This window comes from Triticum dicoccoides, chromosome 7B (genome assembly GCF_002162155.2).
Source record: "Triticum dicoccoides isolate Atlit2015 ecotype Zavitan chromosome 7B, WEW_v2.0, whole genome shotgun sequence".
NCBI lineage: Eukaryota > Viridiplantae > Streptophyta > Magnoliopsida > Poales > Poaceae > Triticum > Triticum dicoccoides.
In genome coordinates, this window is record NC_041393.1 from 128,746,208 (window position 1) to 128,762,823 (window position 16,616).

General features: G+C 47.2%; 1 pseudogene; it reads left to right on the forward strand.

The window, feature by feature from the left end:
• The window catches only part of LOC119338729, a 93,691-nt pseudogene extending 82,451 nt beyond the window's left edge, over window positions 1–11,240 (forward strand).
• The last annotated feature ends 5,376 nt before the right edge of the window (window positions 11,241–16,616 follow it).

Sequence of the window (16,616 nt, forward strand, 5' to 3'; positions counted from 1 at the left end):
ATTCGTACACCGAGGCCGCCAAAACCCCATGCTCCTTCGTCGGCCTCCCGACCGCCGCCCAGCCGAAGACTCTTCCCCGACTAGGTCGGCCACCGCAACAGCTCGCCGTCCCTCATCCACCGCACCGGATGAGGATCCGTTGTCGATGTCATTGTCTCGCCGGATCATCCGCCCCATCCTCCACCTCCAAGGAGCTTCCCGACGTTCGCCTCGTCTATAGCGCCACCTCAATCCCCACAGCACCGTCTTGACCTGCCCCACTAGAACCGCAGCACCCTCACCAATTCCTACGATGAAGCCGAGGCCAATTCGGCGCCACCAAGGAGGTTCTGCACTCACTGCTGCATTTTATCTTTTATTTGATCTCACGGGGTTGCCGGTGCTCGATACCGAGCAGACATGGTGGGTCTCCATCGACGGTGTCGTCGTCGGCCACATCATCCACGGCGTCTCTCCCCCATGTCGTTGCTTCCTCGGTGGCGACTTCCAGAATGGCACTAGTTGCAGCTGCTCCGGCTCTCGCTCGCGCTGTGACTCTGTTCTTGCTGTCAGTCGCGCTGCTGCACTGCTCTTGCTTCCGTTCATGCTGCTGCTCTGCTCTTGCTCTCGCTTGTGTTGCTGCTGCTGTTGCACGACCTCCAGCAGCTACAGGAGTGGCTGCTTTAGCACTCGCTCGCGGTGCTACTGCACGACTTGCTCTCTGCTAGTATGTTCCCTGCTCGAGCGTATGCTGATTTAGATCACTGCTTCTTTGCTTCTAGTGCTCGAACGCCCTAAACATCTATTGCAATGCTCTATTACTAGTTCAATCAGTTTCGACAGTAAAATTCAGTTTCGACTGTAAAGTTCATTTTCTTAAGTTAAGTTTAGAGTGAACAGTATTTACAGCATCTGTCGGAGCGGTCGTGGTGCGGCTGATGCGTTTTACATCTAACACTTTTTGGTGATGTATTTTACATCATCTATTGCACATGATATTAGGGTCCCACTTCAGATTAACGTTGTCTGTCTTGTCCTGCTTCAGCCTCGTCGTCGTACACCTTAGCGGAGCTGCTCCAACGATGGAACCGTCCATCACAGTGGAGCAGTACCCTCGGCGCCGTTTCCAGAGGCCTTGGATCTTCTTCCCCGCCTCCGACAGTCACACCAGCATCATCACCATCCTCCACGTCCAACCCAATGATGCTGAGGTCCACAAGCCTATGCCAAAGAGGTTGTACACTCGTCGCATCACTTTGTTACTCTGCATTCATGTCGATCCCTCAGGGATCCTTTGCTATGGAACTACTATTTGTGCAAATCTGTTAGAAGGAGTGGAGCAAAGCAAAACTGGAGGATTTTTTCCTTTGCTGTCTCTTTCGAAGAAAAAACGTAGGAATTTTATTCACTTGGACGTCCTTTTCAAATTAATATGCATGAAGAACAGAACTAATTGCACTACTGGCATAATAAGATTCTTATTTTTTTCATTTTCACGTGGTTTGACTTTAATTTGACCATGTTTCTCCATTCCTGTGTTCTTCCAATTCATGTGAACCAAACACCCAGGTTGACTGAAATCCTATGTTTTCAAATGTTCTATTTTGCACGTGCATTCCTATCATATTCCAGTGTTTTTCCTGTCCCTGCGTTTATAGAATCCTCCAATTCTAAGGAGCCCTTACAGATTTACTTCATTTTTAGATAGGCGTCAAATAAAACTTTGTGTGTTATGTCCTGCTCCTGCCATGCCGTCATCCACCCTACCTGAGGTGCACCATCGACAGAAGCGTTCACTGCAGCAGAGATCCCCCCTGCAAACTTTCTTTCGCCGCCTCAGATCATCTTCCCCATTATCGGCAGCCACGCCAACTGCATTACCATCATCGACTGAGCAGATGAACCTGAGGACTACACAGTTCCGGAAGAGAGGTCGCAGTCTTTCGTGTTTGCTTACATTATACATCGGTTATTATTACCTGCTACTTTATCGTTCAAACTTGAGTTTTGAAATGCCCATGGGTCTCATATCGAGCCAACAACGAATAGTATATGTCTACTATCTGGTTCATCTGGGGTCTTCTATGTGGTTCATGTTGGGTGGGCAACAAACAATAGATGATCCATTGTCTATCTTTTTAAACTGAAGCTATAGTCTACCTGCTATCATTAGTTTTGGATCCATCCACTCGTTTGCTACCATCAGTCTTGATTTTTGCATGCACCCCTTAGGTCTTACAAAATCTAACTATTTTATTATTATTATGCATGTCAGATATTGTACACAATTGTACTAAACATGTAGAGAAAAGGAGAAGACCGTTGCGTGGGAATATAATGTCATGCACACGTCGCTCCATGGTGGGCGAAGTGCCCCCTCCCCTCCTGCATTTTCAGATTGTATTCCAGAGGAAGATAACTGATCAGATGGAGATTCAGAAGGAGCCGACCATGCATGTTTACCACCTGAGGTGTTTGTTCTAACATGGCATGCTGATGTTGGTCATATCATGCATATGGCACCTTGCGTTGCTTACATTATACATCTTATATGCCATCATCTTAGTTTAGATTTGCTTTGTGTGAATGCCACCTGTTTGGTTTCTATATCATACTCCCACCATTCCTAAATATTTGTCTTTTTAGATATTTCAACAAGTGACTACATACGGAACAAAATGAGTGAATCTACACTCTAAAATATGTCTATATACATCCATATGTGGTAGTCCATTTGAAATCTCTAAAAAGACAAATATTTAGGAACGGAGGGAGTATATGGGAATTATGCAATGCCATCTTCTTTAGCCAGGCATCATATACGTGAATCATGCAATGCCATCCTGTTTATCCAGTCATCGTATATGTGAATTGTATCGTGCCATATTTTTTTCCATAATGTATTCCATTTGTCAACAATGTTTATACATTCATCTACTCTTCCTGTGCATCAGCCATTTGAGTCGGTCATGGGAAAATCTGGAGTGAAAACAAGGTCTTCTGAGCAGTCAGTGCTACCTGTCGATGCAGATTTCTTGTTGGTTATAGATAGCTCCTTAGAGGAGGATTCAGAGACAGATGACCGCCATGGAGCCAGGCATCATATATGTGAATTATCTCATGCCATCTTTTTTTTTCATTACGTATTCCATTTGTCGACAATCTGTGTATATTGCCGTACTCTTCATGTGTACCAGCCATTTGAGCCGGTTATGGAAAAATCTGGAGTGAAAACAAGGTCTTCAGAGCAGGCAATGGTACCTGTTGAAGCATATATCTCGATGGTTATAGGGAGCTCCTCAGAGGAGGATTCAGAGACAGATGACCAGTCCTATATCCCACCTGAGGTGTATGCTCTAAGTTGTAATGTTTATATTTCTCATATGATGCATATGGTGTCTTGCATTGCTTAGTTTAGACATCATATGCACAATATTGAATTCCATCTGCTTAGTTTAGAGATCATACATGCGAGTGACAGCTGCTTAGTATATGGATCAATTATTTCAACTATATCATGCCATCCTGTATACTTAGACAACATGTATGTGAATTATTTCATCCCAACCTATTTTAGAAAGACATCATATAATTTTGTCATCTCATCCTGTTTAGGTACTCATCATATGTTGAATTATGCCATTGTATCCTGTTAAGTTATCCATCATATATCTGAAACTGTGTCATGCTATCCTATTTAGTTAGGCATCATATATGTGAAATTGGGTCATGCTGTCCTATTTGGTTAGACAACATATATGTGAATTACCACATCTGTCTATCATACAATGTCTGTATGTTCTATTTCTTTTCTTGTTTATCATCCATTTGAATTGGAGGGGGTAATGGCAGTATCTAAGGGAGCAAAAACATGTTCTTCACAAAAGACAGTGCTACCCGTCGATGCAGATAGAACCATGGTTGTACTGGCCCACAAACTAGCCCCACCACACATAATCGAGACTCTTCCAGATTGCACACTTACACCGTTGGGCAGAGAACCAGCTACAACCCATCTAACCGCAACCCCAGCGGATAGTAACCCACTTCTAGTTGACAAAGCACCATGTCCACCATAGAGTACCCCCACACGAGCAGTTTGTAAAGCTACTACAGTGCCCAAAGCACGAAGACCACCACAGCTAACCCAAACTCCACGTTTAAAGGAGAAGAGCAACTGTTCTCAGGTCAGATTCCATAGCTATGGTCCATACTCCTTTGCTGTTGCATCACTGTATTTACTCATACCAACTACTTTCGAATTTGAAGGATCCAATTGAAACTCCAATGGTGCAACAGGTATGTTTTAAACCTATTTCTTTAACTGGATTGTTGTTCTAACTTCTTGCTCTGTGTTGATTTCAGTTTAAGTTGTATAAATAGTTATGTTCTCATGTGATGCACATTACAAGTGCTGCCAAAGTTGTGTAGTTTCTCACACTTATATTCTGTCTATGCTATTGTGTCTTAAAAATATATGAGTTCAACTGTGTCTCTATCTTGATTAGGGAACATAAACTAGAATGATATGGACAATACAGTGACCATAGTACATAGATATATGTTTGTTTCATGATGTTATCCTGTCCACCTTACTACCGAACCAGTTTACCAAAATGAGTTTCGTATACTACAAGCTAAACCTGTGATGTGTCTACTTGTTTCTCTTGTAGTATGCAAACAGAATATTGGAGAAGAGCACCGCACTATGCAATGGTAGAGAAAGTAATGCAGATAAGGTTCACGATAGTGAGACAACCCTGTTGGTCTCCAAGAAAGGTGATAAAAATGATCTTGTAGACAGTGAGAAAACCCCACAGTCCTGCGTTGATGTAGTGTTCGAGTTACTGCCCAGTACCGCTGGCACAAGCCCTTCGAACTCGCTGCCTATTGGGAATATAACTATTTGAGTAAGCCGCCCAGGAGGGGCCGGGTTACGCAAAGAAGATTCACCAGAAAGAAGCCCAAGACCAAGCATGAAGATGGCGGTTCAGTAAAGGGCCTAAGGCCCACAGGCGACTTAAAGCCCGTCGTAGTAAACTGTCGTAATGGCATGACTTGTATCATAAGGTAGATTTAACTAGTCACTGAGTCGGACACTGTTTATAAGCCGGACGGGACTCTATAAGCCGCAGGGCGTCCACCCGTGTATATAAGGGGGCGACCCGCTGGCGGCTTAGGTCAAGAAACAACTCATCGAGAGCCGGGCATAGCGTATCTCGCTCCCTGGTCATTGAAACATCAATCAATACCAACCCAACTAGACGTAGGCCTTACCTTCACCGTAAGGGGCCGAACTAGTATAAACCTCTCGTGTCCTTTGTCCGATTAACCCCTTCAAGCTTTCTAGTTGCGATGGTTCCACAACTAAGTCCTTTCACGAGGCATGTGACGTGACAATTCCATGATAGTTGGCGCCCACCGTGGGGCCAGCGCACGATGGATTTGAATTCTTGAAGGGCAACTTTAAAGGGCTCAAGGGATACGTAGTGGGCCGGATGACCAAGAGTCGTTGCGGCAAGATCTATATCGACGACGAAGGCTGGGGCTCCGATGCCGGCTCAATTGAGTACGGGTATTGGGTCCCCTTTGGTGGAATCCACGTTTTCATCGGCCAGATCGGTGAACCAGGCCCTGAGCCGGACAACTGCACCGACCTCGTCGAGACGGCTCAGCGTGCGAGAAAGGCTCGAGTTCAACCCGTCATGAAGCGTGCCTTCATGGGATGCATCCACGGAGAGGAACTTTCTGAAGGATCTGAAGGTGGTGGTGAGACGGCCATCCTCTCGGACAGTGATTCGTCCGCCGGTTCAACAGATTCACTACACCAAGTGCAAGACGGCGTGCTTGGGGGCTGTTCTGATGGCACTAGTATTCCGGACCCCTGTGAGCCGCCAAGATGGGCAGGAGTCTTCATGGCTGGGACTCAACCCGGCCAAAATTCTACAGCCGCTACAGCAATAACATCCGGGGCAGGAGCAACCGAGGCAGGAGGCCCTGTGCGCCCGCCGGCTCAGGTGCTGATAGATCTCATGGACAAGCTTATGGCCTTGTTAACCGCCACAGTTATTCCTGCGAATAAAGATGAGCATGACGCAGAGGTGGCACGGGTGCGTGAGGAGATAGCTCGGGCCAAAGAGGCCTTGGCAGCTGAGGACACTAGGTTAGCCACAGAGCGGGCGGCTCTAGACGCACGGGCGCAGCGGCTACAGTTAGAAGCCTACCAGATCACGATGAGCCTAAATGCATCCAACGAGGTGATGAGGAGGAGACATCAGAAATCCCAGTCCCGTTTACCTCCGGTTAATGATCCTCGAAATCTTTTTGCGACACCCGGAGCCGGTCCTAGTAACCCGCCAGATACAAATCAGCTTTTGACAGCCGGAACAGGAGGACGCCTCGGGAGATGGCACCTCCTCATGGGAGTATGGCTCCACCCCGTTACGTGACGATACCACCGGGTCACTTTTCCAACCCCATGGAGAACTTAATCGCGGCATCAGCGCGCTTGGTGGCTCTTCCCGTGGACGGTGATGACCCAGCAGCGGTGGACACCCGGAGGGTCAGAGAACTTCTCCAGACGGTCCTGGCTCAGCAAGAGACTTATTCTTACAGCCGGGACAAGATTCATTCAACTCCTCCGCCTTGGTTAGCACCGCCTCGTCAAAACCGGAGTCCGAGTTATAGCAGGCACATGGAGTCTGAAGCTTTGTCAAGCAACGCCCAGCGCCGTAACCAGCCCGGTGGCTATAATCCGGTACAAGACCAAGTACGTCAGGAGAACGAGCGGTCGGCTCAGCTAGCGGCTCAACAGACGGCTCATCAAGATTTCCCAGAGTATCCGATGACTTCCGTTGAGACGGGAGTAGCCACTAGAACCGGCGGTGTTCCTTGTTTGGTACCGGCTCTGCGTAATGTGCGCCTACCAAAGGACTTCAAGGGACCTCGAAAGGTGCCGAATTACACGGCCAACTTGCAGCCCGGAGCGTGGATCGAAAGTTATGAGATGGCCATGGAGCTGTTGGAGGTCAGCGACGCGGCAATGGCTAAGTACTTCACCATGATGTTAGATGGGACGGCCCGGTCTTGGTTAATGGGTTTGCCACCCAATTCCATTGGTTCATAGGCAGAGTTAAAGGTCCGTTTCATCCAGAACTTCAAAGACACCTGTAAGCAATCTATGTTGATTATGGACTTGACGAATTGTAAGCAGGAGGAGGGTGAAACCACGACTCATTGGGTACGCCGGGTCAAGGAGATAATACATTCATCTGACAAAATGGATGCCGGCTCTACAATCCTCATGTTGGAGAAGAATTGCCGGTTTAAGCCGCTGAGGCAGAAACTGGGGCGCCTTAAGCATGATTGCAACGATATGGGTACGCTGATGGCGGCTTTAGTCAAGTATGCCGACTCTGATAGTACCAAGGATCCCGCGTCTGATGAGGAAAAGATAGGGAAGGGAAAGAAGAACGGCAATGGAAAGGGTCAGCAGCATAACCCGATGGATCAAGGTGGCAATAAGCGTAAGGCGGATGGTAACCCAGAGTTTGTAGCCAACGCTAATGCACAAGGTAACAATCAGAGACGTAAGGGTAAGCCGCCCCTCGATCTGGCGGATCAGGCCCATCTCTTGAGCAGTTGCTCAATGAGCCTTACCCGAGACACGGCACCCGGGAACAACCCGCCACCCACTTATGGAAGGATTGCGCGATCATGAAGGCTTTTAAGAATTCCAACGCATTTGGTGACAATTCTGGGTCCGGCGGTTTTCATGGCCCGGGCGGTGGTTCAAACTCCGGCTTTCAGGGACATCAAGGCGGTTATAATCAACAGCAGTCTGGTCAAGGAGAGCAACAGCAGCAGCAGTTGGGTTATCAAAGCCATCCGAAGCAGCTGAATAGTGGGCAGTATCACGTGTTTACCACTAGCTTATGCAAACGTGACCAGAAGGTTCATAAGAGGGTCGTGAATTCTGTTGAGCCGGCAGTTCCTCGTTATTTGAGGTGGTCAGAACAGCCCATCGTATGGAGCAGAGAGGATCACCCTCCATGGATTGATAATCCGGGTCAGTTAGCCTTGGTGGTAGCACCTCAGGTTGGTGGATATAAATTCACTAAGGTACTCATGGACGGAGGTAGCAGCATCAATATTCTCTATTATGAGACCTTTCGACGCATGGGGTTGATTGATAAGAGTTTGAGGACATCCAACACTGTTTTCTATGGAGTGGTTCCTGGTAAGTTGGCTTACCCAGTTGGCAAAATTGAGCTGGAAGTGGCCTTTGGAGATGAGTATGACTCCAGGGCTGAGAAGCTAACGTTTGAAGTGGTTAAAATCAGGAGTCCATATCATGCTCTGTTTGGGCGGCCGGCTTATGCTAAGTTTATGGCACGGCCGTGTTACGTTTATTTGCAGCTCAAGATGTCGGGTCACAAGGGCACCATCACTGTGCACGGGAGTCGAAAGGTAGCCTTGGAGTGTGAAGAAGGCGACGCGGCTTATGCTGAGTCCACTTGTGCAGCGAAAGAACTCAAATTTTATCAAGACAATGTTGACCCGGCGGATATGACCTCCCTGAAGAAGCCAACTACAGAGCATGACCCTGCATTGAAGTTTAAATCGGCCGCGGAGACGAAGCTTGTTGACTTTACCCCAGGCGACTCTTCTAAGCAATTCAGCATCTGTACCAATTTGGATCCTAAATAGGAAAGTGCGCTCATCGAGTTCATCCGTGAGAACCGGGACATCTTTGCATGGAAGCCTTCTGACATGCCGGGTGTACCGAGGGAACTCGCTAAGCACACTCTCAATATTGATCCAAAGTATAAGCCGGTCAGGCAGTTTCTCCGACGGTTCAACGAAGAGAGACGGAAAGCTATTGGGTAAGAAGTCACCCGGCTCTTAGCGGCCGGGTTTATTGTTGAAGTTTTTCACCCGGAGTCGTTGGCTAACCCGGTGCTTGTACTCAAGAAGAACGGCACCTGGCGGATGAGTGTGGATTACACGGACTTAAACAAGGCTTGTCCGGCTGATCCCTTTGCTCTCCCCCATATTGATCAAATCATTGATGCTACGGCGGGTTGTGAACGTTTGAGTTTTTTGGATGCTTACTCTGGTTATGATCAGATCAAAATGGTAGTTAAGGACCAGGAGAAGACGGCTTTCATCACTCCTTTTGGAGCCTTCTGTTATGTATCTATGTCGTTTGGGCTCAAGAGTGCTCAGGCGACTTATCAGCGATGTGTGCAGAAATGTTTACACGGTCAAATCGGGCGTAATGTTCATGCTTATGTGGATGACATCGTGGTGAAGTCCAGAGAGAAGGAAACCTTGATATCTGACTTGAAGGAGACCTTTGATAATCTCCGGGTTTATAAGATGATGCTTAACCCGGCCAAGTGTGTGTTTGGTGTACCAGCAGGCAAGCTTTTGGGGTTTCTGGTCTCAAACAGAGGCATTGAAGCTAATCCAGAGAAAATCAAGGCGATTACCTCTCTGGCTAAACCGGCGTGCATCAATGATGTTCAGCGACTGGTAGGTCATGTTGCTGCTTTAAGCCGGTTCATAAGCCGGTTGGGTGAGAAGGCCCTACCACTGTATCAGATGATGAAGAAAACAGACACCTTTGTCTGGAGTGATGCTGCTGATGCTGCCTTTGAAGATTTGAAGAGACAGTTGTCAGAGCCACCGGTCCTTGCAGCTCCCATTGATAAGGAGCCGTTGCTATTATATGTGGCTGCTAACTCATGGGCCGTCAGTGTTGCCATTGTGGTAGAGCGTAAGGAAGCTGGCAAGGAGCATCTGGTTCAGCGGCCGATTTACTACATTAGTGAGGTGCTCATTGAGTCTAAACAAAGGTATCCACACTAGCAGAAACTTGTTTACAGAGTGTTTATGTCAAACCGGAAGTTGAAGCAGTATTTCTAAAGTCATCCTATAACTGTGGTAAGTTCTGCCCCCTTGGAGACATCATCCAGAATAGGGAAGCCACAGGACGAGTCGCCAAGTGGGCTATTGAGCTTGGGCCTCATGGTTTGAAATATATGTCGCGTACTGCTATCAAGTCTCAAGCCTTGGTGGATTTTATTAATGATTGAACAGAGTTGCAGGCACCTGAGGAGAAGCCGGATAACACGTATTGGACTATTCACTTTGACGGGTCCAGGCAGTTGGAAGGCTCGGGGCTGGAGTTGTTTTAACTTCCCCTTGAGGTGACAAATTTTGTTATGTGCTCCGGCTTATGTTTCCTTGTACTAACAATGCAGCTGAGTACGAGGCCTTACTCCATGGTCTCCGGATGGCTAAGGAGATGAACTTAAGCCGGATGAGGTGCTTGGGTGATTCAGATCTCGTGGCCCAACAGGTATCAGGCAAGTGGGACTCCAAGGATCCTCTCATGGCGGCTTATCATCATGAAGTAGATGTTGTGGCTGGGCACTTCAAGGGCTATCAAGTGGAGCACATTGATCAAAGGAAGAATGAGGCGGCTGATGCTTTAAGCCGGCTGGGATCTCAACGTAAACCGGTGCTGCCTAACATGTTTCTTGATGTTTTGCATAACCCTTCTGTCAAGGTACCTACAGAGGAAGAACTAGCAGTGCCAGACCCGGAGGCATAGCTGGTGGCAGCTCTTCACGTCATCCCGGATTGGACGGTGCCATATTTGGCCTATATGACCTGGGGAGAGTTGCCTGAGGATGAGACCTTGGCAAGACAAATCGTCAGGCGGTCGAAATCTATGACGATTGTTCATGGTGAGTTGCATCACCGAAGCGTCACTGGGGCGTTTCAACATTGTGTGTCGCCTGCGGAGGGCCAAGAGATACTTCCTGAGATCCATGAGGGGGATTGTGGTCATCATGTCGGGTCAAAATCCCTTGTGGCTAAGGCTTTCCGTCATGGTTTCTATTGGCTGACAGCTCATGCTGATGCGAAGGATCTAGTCAGTAAATGTGATGGATGTTAGAAATTTTCACGACGAGCTCATGTGATGGCTCAAGAGTTGAGGATGATTCCAATCCCTTGGCCATTCGCAGTCTGGGGGCTTGACATGGCTGGGCCTTTCAAGAGGTCTAAAGATAAAAAGACACACCTCCTGGTGGCAGTGGATAAGTTCACAAAGTGGGTTGAGGCAGAGCCAGTCAGTAAGTGTGATGCAGCTACGGCGGTTCACTTCATGAAAAAGGTGATCTTTCGTTTTGGTTTTCCACACAGCATTATAACTGATAGTGGCACTAATCTCTCCAAAGGTTCCATGAAAGAGTTCTGTCAACGAGAACATATCTGGCTTGATGTTTCGGTTGTTGCTCATCCTCAATCCAATGGTCAAGCAGAAAGAGCTAATCAAGAGATCCTGAAGGGTATCAAGCCCCGGCTCTTTGTCCCCTTACAACGAACTCCGGGTTGTTGGGTGGAGGAGCTACCCTCGGTATTGTGGAGCATCAACACTACGCCTAACAGATCTACAGGCTACACACCTTTCTTCATGGTGTATGGTGCAGAGGCAGTATTGCCAAGTGACATCCGGCATGATTCACCCCGCGTGGCGGCTTACGTTGAGGCTGACAATGAAAAGGCTCGTCAGGATGCACTTGACCTATTGGATGAGGAGCGAGACTTGGCAATAGCCCGCTAGGCAATTTATCAGCAAGACCTGCGCTGCTACCACAGCCGCCGGGTTAGGAGCAGGACCTTTCAGGAAGGCGACTTGGTGCTCTGGCTCATCCAGGATCAGTCTGACATGCACAAGCTATCCCCACCTTGGGAAGGACCCTTTGTGGTCAGCAAGAATCTGCACAACGGGTCATACTACCTCATCGATGTTCGAGAGCATAAAGACTCACGTAAGTCGGAGGAGGAGACCCGCCGGCCGTGGAATATTGCTCATCTCCGGCCTTACTATACTTGAGCCACCGGCTCTCAAGATGTATATATTTTGACAATGTATATATTATATAAAGCAATAAAGCAGGACCTCTGTCCTTTTTACCCTCAAAAAATTTATGTGTCCTCTTAAGCAGGTGGCGGAAACAACCAACAGGGAAAGGATCGTATCTGAATCCGGCTTTCCCCTTGGTCCGGCTTACGATCATATCTGAATCTAGCCATGGTCACTTGGGGGCTTCCTGTTCAAACATAGGTCGTATTCGAACCAAAGAGAACATAGTTGTCGATACCCACTTGATCGGCATACTGCCAAACCCACTTCGGGGCTTCTTGATCATATTTGAATCATAGCTTAAACCCCTTTGGGTCTGACGTGGATCGTATTCGAATCAGCGTCATTAAACAACTCTTATGGCCACTTGGGGGCTTCCTGTTCAAACATAGGTCGCATTCGAACCAAAGAGAACATAGTTGTCAATACCCACTTGATCGGCATCGCCAAAGCCACTGGGGGCTATATGGTCGTATCCGAATCTTAGCTTAACCCCTTTGGAGCGGTTTACTGATCGTATTCTCAGAAGCCTTTGAATATTGTTTATTATCCATTATATTTCATCAGTATAATTACTTGAATACTTTGAGACCTTTTTGAAAGAACTAAGAGGTGGGTTTTTGTTCTTCCGAATTAATATTGATCACCCCAGGTTGTTAAGTGTCAGGTGAACATTACATGTTCCGACTTTCAGGAGTTGAATTTAACCGTAGGGTGAAGGTCATATAAGCAGTCGAGATTACCAAAGGGATCACAGGATAAGGCAAGCAAAATTTAACATCAAGGAAACAAACGATCAACATCAGCTGGAAATATATAGCAATGGCGGCTTATGAAAGCATTAAGCACCATAAACATGCGCGAAGGCATGACAAAAGTTGAGATGTTTTTCTACCCTATTACAAGACTCCCCGAGTCTGAATAAATGAAGCATTGTTTTTGGCAAAGTCATAAAATGCCTGGCGGTTCACTCCTTCGGCGGGCTTGAAGATTCCGGGTTATCCTTCTCCGCCTCTCCATCGGTTGCTTTGTCCTGGAAGGTTGACGAGGCCCAGTCAATGCCAGTAAAGGCTTCAAACTCAGCTTCATCATCTATTAAACCGGCCGGGTCCACTTCAGGGGCAAAAGTATGCTTACGAGTTGGAGGGATCAGGCTGACTTGATCATATGGAGTGTTTGGAATTCTCCGGTTCTCACTGTCATAGCCCAGCGAATACTTGGTAAGGTCAGTGTCGTTCCCAATGAGGGTAGCCACGGGACGTATGTCTTTGACGCAGGCGGTGAAATCTTGATCATCAAATGCGGTACCATCCTCTTTCAGACTCGGGTATCCAAGAGCGAGGTCGGCCGGGTCTTGTTCTGGAATCCATGCCTTTGCCCGGCTTAACGCGGCTACGGCCTCGGCTCTTGAAGATGCCCGCCCTAAATCCTGAATCCGCTGAGGTAGCACAGCGAGACACTTCAGCACGTCTTGCAGAAGGTGGGGAGTGGTATTTGATAAAGCTACAACGGCCAAAGCACGTTGTGACCTGGTGTATAGTTGCTCCACTATAGTATAAACCGCCTTTTGTTTGATCAGCATGTTCTGCTTGAGGTTTGTGCTCCTGGGGCCTGTGTTCATAAACATAAAGTGAGCCGGGGATAACGATTACAATAGTCATCAAAAGAAGATATACAATGATTAAGGTTATGTACAGTAATTTACCGAAGATGGCTGAGACCATTTGAGATATCTGGCGCTTTAAGTCGGACAGCTCGGTTGTTGCTTCTGCAAGTGATGCCTCTGCCGTCTCGGCCCGGGTCACCAATGAAGCCTTCTCATCAGCCCAGATTTTCTTTTCTGCCTCACAATTCTTCTTCAACTTCTCTTGTTCAGAGACGGTGAATTCAAATTTGGAGTTGGCCTTTTGAGTTTCAAGTTCTTGAGCTGTCAGACGGCTCTTCAAGTCAGCAATCTCTGACTCAAATTGACTTATGGTGGCCTGCATTGATACCGGGTTATATTAAGAATCATGGTAAGATAACATTAAGTCCCAAGTACTTTGCAAGCAAAGGTTCTTGACACTTGGGGGCTAATGTATGCTGAAGAATTTTTACTTACAATGCCGGTTCATGCAAATTAAGTTTCAAGCACTTTACAAGTAAAGATACTTGACACTTGGGGGCTAATGTATAAGCGCAAGTTCAAGGTGTCATGTTACAACCGGATTAAATATCTTCTTTTTTGAACTGGACAGAGCAGGGTTAAGCAGTTTTCTAAAGTCTATAGCATATTTAGTCATAAGCAATAGACTTGGGGGCTGATATAGTAAGTAAGATTCAGATAAATAGCATAAGTTATACCTCAGATTTGTGCTGTATTTGTTTCACCATGTCAATTTCCAGGTCACGACTGCTATGCACTTGATTCAGATAGCCCGAGACTATGTCTCCAATGCTTAAGTGAGTATAATCAGTAATGTCCAGTTTGACCTTTTGGCATTCGATGAGTTCCTCCTTGGCAGTGCATTTGGCAAAGAAAGTGGGCCGCCCTGGCTCAACAAACTGACTTTTCAGAATCTCAACTTCCAGGACATTTGTCTTGACCGGGCTAGGAGCTTCCGGGTTATCGGAGTTGTTGAGAGTATCTTCGGCAGGCGGGTCAGAGGTTGGCACCGGAATGTCAGAGGCCGGTTCAGGCGGTGGCTGATGGGTGGAACTGTCAGGAGTAGACATGTCAAGCACCGGTTCAGTCACGACCGGGGCTTGGGACGGTTTATTCTTCTTTGCCCTCTTACTGGGCTTCACTTGCATGCTGTCAACAAAGGGAGAAGGATAAATACAAAAGCATGAGTAAGGTAAAAGCCTAAGGCAAATAAAGTTACATTACCTGGGGGCAGTTTTGAAAGTCGGCATGTTTGATTGCATAGACTCGCCGGAGGAAGGAGAGGTATCCTGATAATTGGAGTCAGATGAATTGAGAGGTTGGCGAATTAAACCCGCCAAAGGTAAAACGGAACGTAAATCGGAGATAACCTCAGTCCGACGCTTCCTAGTTACGTCAGGTAAGCCAGAGAGTTCTGCATCCTTGCTGGTCCGGGTCTGCCTCCGGCTTTCAAGCTTTTGTTGCTTCAAAAGAAATTGAGGATCTTGATAAGCTAGAGGATGTGAAAATCTTACTTTCCGGGTCACCCTTCGGATTTTTTGCATTGGCAAAGGCTCTGAGTCGGAGGAGATTATAGTTACCTCTTCGTCAACCGCTTGGCTGTTCCCCGTATCCTCCTGAAAAGATAGAATGTCAATAAAATAATGGCAAAGGAGTTAAGAGAATTAAGGATTACCTCTTCGTCATCCTCAGAAGTGTCATCCAATTTGAGTAAATCTGAAGCGCTTGGCTTCTTCTTCTTTGAAGTTCCTGTTTTGGCGGCTTTCCTTTTGGTTTTCTTGGCTGTCCTGGCTTGCTTGGCAGCCTCATGGTCATACTTGACCTTCCAGAAGTTGTCATCGGCCTGTGGAAAAGATAAGAGATTATGAGTAAAAATAAGGTGTAACATAGCAAAGAGTATTTATTGAGGTTGATGACTCACTGCGGGGGCCGGGTTCTTCTTGCAGAAGGGAAGTAAGTCGAAGGCATTACTAGTCATTGTGCCCTCTTTCAGCAGCGATTGGGTCGTAGCCTCCACCACATCATCTGGTAAGTCGTCAGGGCTATGACACAGTGGATCATCCTTTTTGCCTGAGTAAGTGCACATTAAGCTGGGACGGCGGCTTAACGGAAGTACTCGCCAAGTGACCCAGACTCGGACCAGTTCGATGCCGTTTAAGCCATTTCCCAAGAGAGCTTCGATTTTCTTAATGGTGGGATAAAGAGGCAGACGCTCAATAGCAGTCAGCTTATCCGCCAGCGGATGGTTGGACTCAAGGCGCAGAGCACGGAAGCCGGGCAGAGGGCTCCCGTCAGCCGGAGAAGTGTCTTGACAATAGAACCATGTCTGATTCCAATCTTTTGGATGACTCGGCAGTTCAGCATAAGGGAAAAGGCAGTCTCTCCGCTGCTGAATAGAGATGCCGCCAAGTTCGAGACTAGGCCCGTTGGCACATTCATTCTGTCGGTTTAAGTAGAAAAGCTCTCTGAACAAAAGCAGATTGGGCTCCTCTCCCAGGTACACCTCGTAGAAGACTTGGAAGTTGCAAATATTTGACACGGAATTGGGTCCAATGTCTTGAGGTCTAAGGTCAAAGAAGTTCAAAATGTCCCTAAAGAATTTTCAACCGGGAGGAGCAAACCCCCGGCTCATGTGATCCGTAAAGACTATCACCTCCCCTTCTTTGGGTTGAGGCTTCTCTTCAGACGGGTCAGGGGCACGATAAGACATGGCCTCCTTCTTGGGCAGATGGTCAGACTTTACAAATTCTGATAGTTTACTCCTTGTGACTGTGGATGGGACCCAATTACAGGTCACAGGGGCCTTGGTTGCCTTAGGCGCCATGACAACAGTTGGCCTACAACAAAATGAGAGGTTCCGGTTCAAATTTAACCCGGAGGAAAATATTTTAGACTATTCAAGGTGGCGGCTTAAGAAGGGGCCTAATGACATATGGGTAACTATGCAACAGTATTTAAGCCGCTACATGTATCAAGAGCAGTTAAAAATTCTTAAGTCATGAGAAGCAAGCAAGGTTCACGGATCAGTGTCATTTATTTAAACCGGCCACA